The sequence below is a fragment of the Leucopleurus acutus genome, assembly GCF_964270905.1.
Source record: "Leucopleurus acutus genome assembly, chromosome: 16".
Taxonomy (NCBI): domain Eukaryota; kingdom Metazoa; phylum Chordata; class Mammalia; order Artiodactyla; family Delphinidae; genus Leucopleurus; species Leucopleurus acutus.
The window spans coordinates 29,373,078-29,385,934 of NC_139158.1; positions in this window are offsets into that span (position 1 = coordinate 29,373,078).

The window sequence follows — 12,857 nt, forward strand, 5'->3', positions numbered from 1 at the left end:
TTAAAAGCAAGAGTAGACTTTGAGGGTTGGACATCAGTACTATTGTCTTTGGAACTGGTACGATGCTGGGTGAGAGTATGCAGTGTGAGCTTGATGAATTTGAGAAGCAAAAAGAACTGAAGGCAGTTCCATTAAGAACCTGACTGAGCCTGTGACGTGCAACCTGCCGTATGGCCGAGGCATGTCATTTCAACTTCCCGGGCCGAGTTCCTCTCTTCTCTAAAAAGAGGCAGGCTGATCCTCCAGCTCTAAACGTCTGTGCTGGGACATGGGCAGATCAGAGAGAAGGCTCTGGAACATGCCCCAACATGCTGGAACGTTCCAGGGGCTGGCTTTCTGGGGGTATCAGAGGCAAACTCCTGGGCGAGCCAGGAGACCCATCAAGACACAGGCTTGGCATCCAAGAGTCTCAGTTAGGACCAGGCAGCGTCCAGCTTTGATAAGCAGGATCAGAAGAGCCAAGCAGGGAGACTAAACCACAAGAACTGGCACCTGGGTCCCCTTCCTGCCGTCTGCCGCCAGGTGTGAGCATTTGTGTCAGCACACCCGGCTTACCATGGGGATGAAGCCGCCTCTGCAGTCATTTGAAAGCCCCCGCATTCCTTTCACAGGGCGGGTCATGGGGGCCGCCTCCCTCCCTGGCTGGCCCAAGAATGCCACGTTTACAGTGACTCTCTTACCTTCACTGACCCAAGGTGAAGGGTTTCTTCCCTGGGTCATGATTAATGGAGCCCATTCCTTGGAAGCAGGAGCAAATAAATGCTTGGGCATGATTTATAGTCCTCACGTGAGCTCACTTATTACCTTGCAGCGGATGTGAATGGAATATTGGGCAGGTGTGTCTGTTTGGAGGAGGTGGAGCTTGGAAGCAGGTTAATATAAAGCTGAGGCCCCAGCGCAGTGGCTGGTGGGTCTGTGAGTAGCGGGCGTCGGGGGAGAAGGTTCTGGGAGAAGCAGGCCTCCAAATACAGAGACGTGCTCAGACTCCACTATAGAATCTCCTCTGCAAACAGCCACTGAAAAAGGGCTTCTGGGTAAGAACTTATGTGTTTTTTTGTTTTGGTAATAGCTTTATTGAGATATAATTCACATACCATGCCATCCACACATTTAAAGTGTACAATTCAGTAGTTTTTTAGTATATTCACAGAATTTTACAACTATCACAACAGCCCATCTTACAACATTTTCATCAACCCCCAAAAGACACCCCATACCTTTTAGTTATCATCCACCCATCTACCCCACCTCACCACCCATGAGTCCTAAGCAACGCTAATCTATTTTGCCTCTGGAGTTTCCCACTCCGGACATTTCATATAAATGGAATCGTATAGTGTGTGGGTTTTTTTGCATCTAGCTTTTTTTCTCTTAGCACGTTTCCGAGGTTTATCCATGTTGTAGCATGTACTGGTACTTCGTTCCTTTGGACGGTCAGATGGTCTTCCGTTGTATGGATATATCCCATCTTGTTTATCCGTTCATCTGTTGATAGCTACCTTTTTCTAAGGAATTCATGGTTCTAAAATGGCTACTCATTGTAGTGGCCGTTCAAGAAAGAATTAGCTGTGCGCCCTTTGTCCGTAAAATGATTATTAGTTTCCTTCTGTGTTCTTTGAAAATCTTTTATTATGGTAGCAAATCAAGGTTGGAACTTTGGAGGATGAAAGGGGCTGCTATGTATGATTATACCGGGCAACACACGTGAAGCAGGGTTGTGCTGGGCAAACCCGAGGTACAGATGCCCTCATTCCTGGGCCAAGTGAGAATGATGAATGGCCTTGTTCAGCGGGCCCTGGGCTGAGGATTCAGGGTCCCCGAGAAACCTAAGTGTGATTTTCTTCAGGCCTGGCCAAGTGCTTTCAAAGGCTCTACCTGGCAGCCCCGACCCCTGCCCGGGGGAGGGGGGAAGGCAGCTGCCTTCCCTGGCGTGTTTGGTGACAGCCAATGAATTGCAGCCTCTGAGGGGAGTTGCAGATGAGGGCCCAGCCCCCCAACGCTGCTCTGCATACCTGCATTCCTAGGTCTTTTTATCTGAGGCCTCAGGCGGTGGTCTCCTTCAGGTGTCCCTGCTGAGGCCTCCCTGTGCTATAGGTGGGGAGGAGGGGAACCTTGAAGATGCTCTTCCACTCCTCTTCCCACCCCCGCCAGCTCAGGGTCCATAAAACCGCCATAGACTTTTTGGGAGGCTCCCTCAGTAAGTGAGAAAAGCCGCACGTCTGGGCTGATCCCCCGATCCTCCACGGGTGCCAGTTCCCTGGGGGAAGTGGAACAAAGGGAGTCAGCGCTTTCCCCACTGTAGGAAGTGACGCAAAGTGTAACTCCTTTCATTTTGGGCTTGTTGCATGAATTGGCTGCTCTGATGCCAGGCAACATCGCCAGGTCTCTGCAAGCTGAAGCCGCGCGCTCCCGACATCAGCCGGAAGGGCTGCTGGATCTTTGATTGTGCAATGATGTCTGCGGGTGGGGTGGCGTGGAGCTGGTGTATTGAATTTAGAATATGCAGATTGTGACTGCCTGAAATTGGCACAAGCCACCCACTTGGGTCCTCAGGTAACTCCCACTTTAGGGAAGTGAAAACTCCAGGGTCGTTTTGATTAAAGGGACAGTTTCAGTACTTTCACACCAAGGAAGTAAAGTCACAAATGCATTATTGACAGAAACAGTGGGGGAGGTGATATTGCAGTCAGCTGTGGGGAGGGCAGTCTTCCATCCCAGGTCAGAGGGGTCAGGAGATAGACAGTGAGCACCAATGACTTACGGCCTGTGGTTGGGGCAAAGGCCACTCACTTTTCTCACGCTCAACTCTTAAGTGGTTATTTTTCAAAGCACCCTGGGAGAAACAAAGCAGGAGCTTGGCAGGGTGGTGGGCGTAGGGGAGGGGAATCCTAAACTCAGATCCTACAAGGCTGGACTCCTGGTGTGAGCAGGGTTGTCATACTGTAAAAAGTTTGGTGTGGACAAAAAAAATGTTGCCTGCTATTCCATTAAACAAAGAATGTTGCCCGCTGCCAAGCTATCAGCCACTGTAGCTGCCTCCGAGGGGAATTCAGGATGGAGAAAATCAGCTCCACACACGACAGGCCAATAAATCAAGAGATGAGTTTTGGGGGGCAAGGAACAGCGACTTTATTCGGAAAGCCAGCAGGCCAAGAAGATGGTGAACTAGTGTCCAAAAGCCATCTGCCCTGAGATAGAATTCAGGCTTCTTTTATACTAAAAAAGGAGAGGGTCAATTTCTGGTTCTGTTCAGGCTCCAGAGGGGACTTGTTAATTTCTTTCTTCCTGCAGCCATTCACAGGTGGGCCTGGTCAGGAGGTTTACTGTGAGATAAACAAAGGTGTTGTAGCTTAAGGCTCATTACAAGGGAGCAGGGTTCCCAGAGATGGGCCATTGTAATTTAAGCTTATAGGCAACATCCCTTTCATGATTAACTTGTAGCAAAAGTAATAGAATACAAAGGTTAAAGTAAAAGAAACAGATCCAATATGGGGTCAAATTTTTTCTTCCCTGTTACAACACTGGCCCTAGATAAGATGCAGATCAAAAGAATAATTTCAGTGAGCCCAGACTTGCATCTTCCCATATATAGAAAAGCACTAAAATCATTAACTTGGGATGTCTGCTTTTGGTGATTAGCAATAATCTTTTGATATTCGATTACATGTTTTCTTCAGCAAAAACTTATATCCTGGCTCTTCCCTTACCTCTTTGAAACGGTTCCTCAGAGCTATCTGCCCTGGGCTACAGCCCTTAGTAAAGTCCCCACAATAAAACATAACTGGCAACTTTTAGTTTGTGCATTTTTTTTCAGTGGGCATTAGGCAACAACTCAAAACAGCTGTTTTCTCATCACAATTGACCCTGTGATGAGGAATACTAGAGGGAGGGGTGGGCTTCGCCCTTGACAAGATATCCTGTCGGTTTTCAAGTGTTTCATATCCATGGCCTTTATGGGCCTCCCCACTTTCACCTGCAGAACGTCCAAACACCTTTTCACATTTCTTTTCCCTGGTAGCACTGTGTCCTCATCCTTCAGGAGCTGCCAATATTACATCCAGACGTCTTGGCCCTTTCACTTACAAACAGTTTTAAAATTTTATTTTATTTTTAAAATTTTCTTTCTTTTTTGGCTGCGTTTGGTCTTCGTTGCTGCATGTGGGCTTTCTCTAGTGGTGGCAAGCGGGGGCTACTCTTCGTTGTGGTGTGTGGGCTTCTCATTGTGGTGGCTTCTTGGTGTGGAGCATGGACTCTAGGCGTGTGGGCTTCAGTAGTTGTGGCACGCGGGCTCAGTAGTTGTGGTGCGTGGGCTTAGTTGCTCCGTGACAGGTGGGATCTTTCCTGGATCAGGGTTCGAACCTGTGTCCCCTGCATTGGCAGGCAGATTCTTAACCACTGTGCCACCAGGGAAGTCCTAACAATTTATTTTTGAATAAACATCATATGCCCCAGAACAAAATTCAAATGGTACTGAGGCAGGAGATAGCTGGACTCCAGGCGAGGCATTTATAATTGGCCTCCTTACATTTCATAGGGCAGGAAAAGTGGGCTTCAGGCTGGACACTCACAACTAGCCTCCTGTTTGCATTTCCTGAGACAGGAGATAGGTGGGCTCCCGGTAAGGCATTTACCATCAGCCTCCGGTTTGCTCTCCAAAATGGAAGTAACCACTGAAACAGGGTAAACAGCCAGGCTTTGTCTCTTGTGGATGCCGTAATATAACAGTCATGGCAGGAACAGGGGCAAAACCCTGTTTGAGTAAAGGATCAAGCGATTACATATCCCCCCCCCCCAACACCTTGGGGTAAGGGAGACACCACACATGTGCAGGAAAGCTCCTTGGGGGCCATAATGAGTCCTGCTTCTTCCAGACGCCTTTGTGTCAGTTCCTGCCCTATATAAATGACTTAACCACCTCCTTACTGCGCTCCCGCGCATTAGGGAGGATGCCCACGCCCTTTCTCTCTGGGTGTGCATCTCTGCCTTGCTTCTATCTTAACTAAACAGTTTCTCTGTGTGCTCTCCCACTAGTTGTTGTGCTATGTCTCTAATAATAAACTTTGTACCTGTTTTTACAGTTTTTGCCTCCATGAGAAATGAATTTTTCACTGGGGGCAAGAGCCAGGGAAGAATAGCTTCTGGCCTCTAGCCCTTGCTGGCCTGGTGGCTAGGATTCCTGGTTTTCATCCAGGCTACGCAGGTTCAATTCCTGGGCAGGGAACTAAGATCTCGCTTAGCAACACGGCTCACTTCTCCCTCTCTGAGATCAGTACAGTGAAGATGGACTCCCTTACACCTCTGGCCCCTCATCCAGTTTTTTACCCCAGACAAAACCACTGTTACCAGTTCCTGGTGGGTCCTTCTGAAACCGTGCAACTCACAGTGGGACTTGAACCCACATGCTGGGACTCGAACCGGGCCAAAACCCGCAGTCTTCCAACTGAGATCACTCGCCTGGTTTCAGGACTTAATGAAGCTCAGGTTCTTGATGTCTCATGGCAGAAAGAATTCAGTGAGAGACAAAGTGGTAGGTAAGAAGTGGATTTATTTAGAGAGAAACACACTCCACAGACAGAGCATGGGCCATCTCAGAAGGTGAGACCGTCCCCAGGGTATGGGGTTGTCAGTTTTTATAGGGGTGGGAAATTTTATAGGCTAATGTGTGGGAGGAGTATTAGTGGAAGGGGTGGGGATTTCCAGAAATTGGGCCAGCGCCCACTTTTGATCTTTGTGGTCGGCCTTGGAACTGTCATGGCGTCTGTGGGTGTGTCATTTCGCTTGCTGATGTGTTACAGTGAGCGTATACTGAGGCTCCAGGTCTAGTGGAAGTCTACTTGTCCTCCATCTTGGACCCATTTGGTTCTAATCAGTTTATGTCATGTCCTCGGGCTGTCATTCTTTCAAAGGTTGTGCCCTGCCCCCTTCCCTCCTGTTTCACTTCCAGAGAGTTCTATGCATTAACAAGGGTATTTTCTCTCTTCTATCTTTTAACATACAATGGTGGCAGATAACATGCAACACCCTGAATCCTGCTTTTTTTTTTGCTTTAACAAAATATTACAGATCTGGCCCATTTTTTGTCTATAGTACATACAACTCCACTGTGTGGATATACATGTCCTTTGTGTAATTCACCCGACCTCGTACAAAGGACATGGCGATGGTCTCCAGTCTTTGGCTATCACAGGCAATAATGCTGTGAAAGATCTTGTGGATTTGTAAGCAGATAGGATAGTGGGTCCCCGGAGAAAGAACCAGGCGTGGCTGTCTTGACATAAAAGGAGCCATTTTTGGCCTAAGCCATTTTGTGATCTAAGCCTGACCACAAGGCTTGCCCTTGAACAGGTCTCAGTAATTAATCATCTTAAGGGAAGTGAAGAAGTGCAGGAACAAAGCAAAAGTAGTCAAGAAACAATAGTTCAGCAATAAAGCTGAATCCTAGTTCTTCCTCAAGGGATGTAGGTAACATTCTGGTACAGTCTTTGATTTCTGTAGGAACTAAGGCCCCCACCCAGGTGGTGGATGGAAGGATGTTGACCCTCCTGATTTCAATCAGCTAAAGCTTGGACTCTTGTCGAGGAATTCTATGTTGAATTTTCCTCTGCTCAAGCCCCTTCACGAATATGCATGTACCCTCAGTTTAAAACTTCTCCAATTTTGCTCTTCGGGAGACACTGCTTTGAGAAAGATCCCTTGTGTTCTCCTCACTTGATAAAGTCATAAATCCTTCTCCTGCTCTTTGGCTTGGTTGTGTCTCTTGGCCTGATGCCCACCAAGAGGCGAACCCAGTTTTCGGGTAACAGGTTTCCTGTTTTCCCCACAAGCAAGTACAGTTGTAGGATAATGTGGTGGGGAGGTGGCCCCTGAAGATATCCACGCACGAGTCTCTGGAGCCTGCGAATATGTCATGGCCCAAGGCCAGAAGGACTTTGCAGATGGGATTAAGTTTATAGACCTTAACACAGGGAGATTCTCCTGGATTATGTGGGTGGTTTCAATGTGGTAAACTGAATAATGGCCCCCAAATACATTCACATTCTGATCTCCCCAACTTGTGAATGTTACCTTATATAGCAAAGGGACTCTGCACATGTGATTAAGGTGAAAACCTTGAGATGGAGGAGTCTCCTGGATTATCCAGGTGGACCCACTGTCATCACAGTGGTCCTTAAAAGAGGGAGGCAGAAGTCAGAATCAGAGCAGCAGGTGTGCCAGAACTGAAGCAGAGATTGGAGTGATGCACTTTAAGATGGAGGAAAGGGCCATAAGCCAAGGAGTGTAGGAAACCTCCAGAAGCTGGTAAAGACAAGGAAGTGGCTTCTCTCCACTCAGAGCCTCCAGAAGGTATCAGCCCGGCCAACACCTTGTCTTTTTTAGTCCAGTGAGATCCTTGTCAGACATCTGACCTCCAGTAGAGTAAGAGAATAAATGTGTGTGGTTGTAAGTCACTAGGTTTCTTGTAATTTATTATCACAGCAGCCATAGGAAACGAATACTCCCAATCTATCACATGAGCACTTAAAAGCAGAGAACTTTCTCTGGCTGGAAGCAGAAGGATGTAATGGAAGGAAATATTCAAGGCATGTGAGGGGCCACGAGAAAGGCCTGAGAAGGAATGTGGGCAACCTCTGGGAGCAAAGCCAGGCTCCCAGCTAGAAACAGAGACCTTAGTCCCACAATCACAAGGAACCGGGTTCTGTCAACAACCTGAATGAGATTGGAAGCAGATTCATCCAGTGAAATAAAATTCATATTTTATGGCAAGAACAGAAAATTCAAGCATAAAAATTCTTCTCTGTCCTTTGGCTTCCTCTCTCCCCGCAGTGCGTCGTGTATCTGCATTGTGTTTCAACCAAACCTCCCCCATCAGCAGGAATACCTGCTCAACCATAAAAAGCAACATGCTCCCAGCATCACCAAGACAACTCCTTAAAAAATAACATTCCTTCGAGATCTTGTAAGGGATCACATGACCCACAATGATGCTTAGATTTGGATTATAATCTGTCAATAATATGTCATTTGATGTACAGCCCTCTGTCAAAAAAAATATTATATAACTGTGCCTTGACTTCTAACAGGCAGAACAATTTTCAGAGCTTTCTGAGACGCTCTTCCTGGGTTATAATCCTCAAATTTGGCTTGAATAAAATTGTCCATTTCTTTCTTAGATCAACTGATTAATTTTTCATCGACAATCCCTAGAGCCTCCAGAAAGGAACACAGTCCTTGGCGGATTACATAAATGGCACATGGAAGCACACAGTGGAGTAGTACGCAGCTGCAGAAAAGAACAAGTCAGATCTGTGATCTTTTATTAAAGAAAAAACAGGCACAGTGTTGCATATTTTAGGGCACCATTATATGTTAAAAGACAAGACAGAAGGAAGAGAGAAAATACAAGGGTTTGCTTGTCAACGTGTAAAATTCCCTGGAAGGAAGGATCCACCAGGGACAAGTAACAGCTTGATCTCAGCCTGTGAGGTTTGAAGCAGCTGAGCTATTGCTGCACCTGGACTTCTGACCTCCAGGACTTTGAGATCATAAACGGGTGTTTTAAGCCATTCGAGTGGTGGTAATATGTGTTATAGCAATAGTAAAAAAAAACTAGGTAAATTCCTAAAAAAAAAAATGTTTTCTAAAAGTGGGTCCAAAGTAAGTGCATTTAAATTTTAGCAGCTGCTAAATTTCCTCCTCAAAGTTTGCACTGATTTCTGCCCTGATGTAGTGCATGGGATGCTTGTTTCCCCACAGTGCAGCCAGAAGACCATTTGTCACAGTGCTTTATCTTTATCTGGTGGATGAACAGGATATCACATGGTAGATTTTAAAGAGTTTATTGAGATATAATTGACATACAGCAAACCACACATATTTAAAGAATACAATGTGATACATTTTGACAGGTTTATACTGGTAAAACCATGATCACAATCAAGGTAGGGAAAATACTCATGACCCACAAAACCTTCCGCATTCTTTGTTATGTAAATTCCCCATTCCATGCAACTAGTGATCTGCTTTCCAAATTTTCAGTTTCTAGAATTTTATATAGGGACCCCCATTCCCCGGTGGTCCAATGGCTAAGACTCCACGCTCTCAATGCAGGGGGACCTGGGTTCAGTCCTTGGTCAGGGAACTAGATCCCACATGCTGCAGCTAAGACCCGTCACAGCCAAATAAATAAGTATTAAAAAAAAAAACTTCAAAAGACAAGAATTTTATATAAATGGAGACATACAGCATGTACTCCCTGCCCCTGCCCTGGCTTCTTTCAGAATAATAATTTTTTTCTTTAAAATAAATTTATTTATTTATTTTTGGCTGTGTTGGGTCTTCGTTGCTGTGTGCGGGCTTTCTCTAGTTGTGATGAGCGGGGGCTACTCTTCGTTGTGGTGTGCAGGCTTCTCATTGCGGTGGCTTCTCTTCTTGTGGAGCACGGGCTCTAGGCTCGTGGGCTTCAGTAGTTGTGGCACATGGGCTCAGTAGTTGTGGCTCACAGGCTTTAGTGCACAGGCTCAGTAGTTGTGGCACACAGGCTTAGTTGCTCTGCGGCATGTGGGATCTTCCCGGGCCAAGGAACAAATGCGTGTCCCCTGCATTGGCAGGCAGATTCTTAACCACTGCACCACCAGGGAAGTCCCTCAGAATAATTATTTTGAGGTTCATCTATGTTATTTTATGTACCAATAGTTTGTTTCTCAGGACTTCTCTGGTAGTCCAGTGATTAGGACACCATGCTTCCTCTGCAGGAGGCATGGGTTTGATCCCTGGTCAGGGAGCTAAGATCCCACATGTCGCATGGCCAAAAAAAAAAGTTTGTTTCTCTTTATGGCTGAATAGTGTTTCATTGTATGGATGTACTAAATACGTTTATCCATTCACCTGTTGATGGACATTCGGGTTGTTTCCAGTGTTTTTTTTTTTTTCGGTACGCGGGCCTCTCACTGTCGTGGTCTCTCCTGTTGCGGAGCACAGGCTCCAGATGTGCACGCTCAGCGGCCATGGCTCACAGGGCTAGCCGCTCTATGGCATGTGGAATCTTCCCGGACCAGGGCACGAACCTGTGTCCCCTGCATCGGCAGGCGGACTCTCAACCACTGCGCCACCAGGGAAGCCCTGTTTCCAGTTTTGAGCTTTACAAACAAAGCTGTTATGAATATTTGTGTCCAAGTCTTTGCATGGACATGTGCTTTCTTTACTCTTGGTTAAATATCTCAGAATGGAGTGGCTGGGTCAAATGGCAGGTGTATGTTTGACTTTTGAAGAAACTCACTTTGTAGCTTTATTTTGTATTTCTTTTATGCCTGGGGTTGAGCCTCTTTTAGTTTGATGAAAATCTATTTATGCACTGTTTTCTTTGAACAGGATGCTCATAGACTTTGTCCATTTATTAAATAATCTGTCTCTCTAGCTATGTGTGATGCTATTTTCATCATGTGATAATTCCCATGTGTACTTCATTCCTTTCTGGCCTCTCTCTTTTCCACTTGAACATAATATGGAGGCAGAAGACACTTAAGCAGTAATTTACAACCCCTTCATTTTGCCAATGAATAAATGAGTCCAGAGATATCAAGTGACTTTTCTAAGATCACACAGCTAATTGAAAAAGTAAAGAGATGAGCTAGCACTCCCCTCAAACCCTGGCATTTCCAGTCTCACTAACAGCCAACATGGAGCAGACTTTATTTCAAAGACAAAAGATATGGCAAAAAATAGAAGTCATACAGTGTCTGCTTTCAGATCACAATGGAATTAAACTCTAAATCAATATCAGAAAGACAGCTAGAAAAATCCTTAAATACTTGGAGATTGAAACACACTTCTAAATAACACATGAGTCAAAAAAGAACTCTCAAGAGAAAATTTTAAGTATTTTGAACTAAATGAAAATGCAGCTTATCAAAATGTGTGGGGTTCAATAAAGGCAGTGCTTACAGGGGAATTTATAGCACTGAATGCATATATCAGAAAAGAAGAAATATCTAGAATCAATAGGCTTCTGCCTGAGGAAACTAGAGAAAGAAGAGCAAATCAAAGAAAGCAGAAGAAAAGAAATGATAAAAACTCGAGCAGAAACCAATGAAGTTGGAACAGGAAACCAGAGAGAATCAACAAAACCAAAAGCTAGTTCTTCGAAAAGATAAGTAAAATTGACAAGCCTGTAGCCAGGCTAACTAAGAAAGAAAAGAGAAAGGACACAAATTGCTAATAGCAGAAATGAGGGATGAGACATCTCTACAGATCCCATGGACTTTAAAAGGATAGTAAAGGAATATAAACAACTCTATGCCCATAAATTTGATAACCTAGATGAAATGGACCAGTTCCTTGAAAGACACAGTCTGCCAAAACTCACCCACAAAGGAATAGACAATCTGAACAGACCTATATCTGTTAAAGAAATTGAGTCAATAATTAATAACCTTCCAACACAGAAATTACTAGGCCCAGTGGGTTCACTGATGAATTCTACCAAACATTTAAAGAATACATTATAGCAATTTTCTACACTCTCCTTCAGAAGATAGAAGCAGAGGGAATAATCCCCTAACTAATTCTAGGAGGGCAGAATTACCCTACTATGAAAACCAGACAAAGACACTACAAGAAATGAAAATTACAGACCAATGTCTTTTGTCAATATAGATGCAAAAAACCTTAACAAAATATTAGCAAATCAAATCCAATAATGTATAAAAAGAATTGTGCACCATGACCAAGCGGGTTTATCTCAACTATGCAAGATTGGTTCAACGTTTGAAAATTAATATAATTTATTACATCAACTGGCTAAAGAAGAAAAATCACAAGATCATATCAATAGATGCAGAAAAAGCATTTGACAAAAACCTTACATGCATTCATGACAAAAACTCTCAGTAAACGCTGAGGAATAGAGGGGAACTTCCCCAAACTGATAAAGATAATCTACAAAAATCTACAGTTTATGTCATACTTGATGGTGAGAAACTAGAAGCTTTCTCCTGAGATCAGGTACAAGACAAGAACATCTCTTCACTACTCCTTTTCAGCGTAATACTAGCAGTCCTAGCTAATGCAAAAATATAGGGAAAGGATATATAAAGTATATAGACTGGGAAGGAAGAAATAAAACTGCCTTTCTTTGCAGATGATATGATCATCTATATAGAAAATCTGAAAGTATCAACCAAAAATCCTGAAATTATTAAGCTATTATAGCAAGGTTGCAGAATGCAAGATTAATATACAATAGCCAATTGCTTTCCTATCTACTAGCAATGAACCTGTGGAACTTGAAATTAAAAACAATACCATTTACATTAGCACTCCAAAAATGAAATACCTAGGTATAAATCCAACAAAATATGTAAAAGATCTACATGAGGAAAATTACAAAACTCTGAAAGAAATCATAGAACTAAATAAATGGAGAGAGATTCCTTGTTCATAGATAGGATGACCCATTATTGTCAAGATGTCAGTTCTTCCCAATTTGATCTATAGTTTCAATGCAATCTCAATAAAAATCCCAGGAAGTTATTTTGTCAATATCAACAAACTGATTCTAAAGTTTGAGGAGAGGCAAAAGACCTAGAATAGCCAATACAACATTGGAGGAGAAAAGCAAAGCTGGAGGGCTGACACAACCTGACTTCAAGACTTACTCTAAAGCTACAGAATTTAAGAGTGTGGTATTGGTGAAAATATAGACAAATAGATCAATGGAACAGAATAGAGAGCCCAGATATAGACCTACATAAATATACTCAGCTGATCTTTGACAAAGGTGCAAAAGCAACACAATGGAGCCAAGATAGCCTTTTCAACAAATGGTGCTGAAACAACTGGACATCCACATGCGAAAAAAA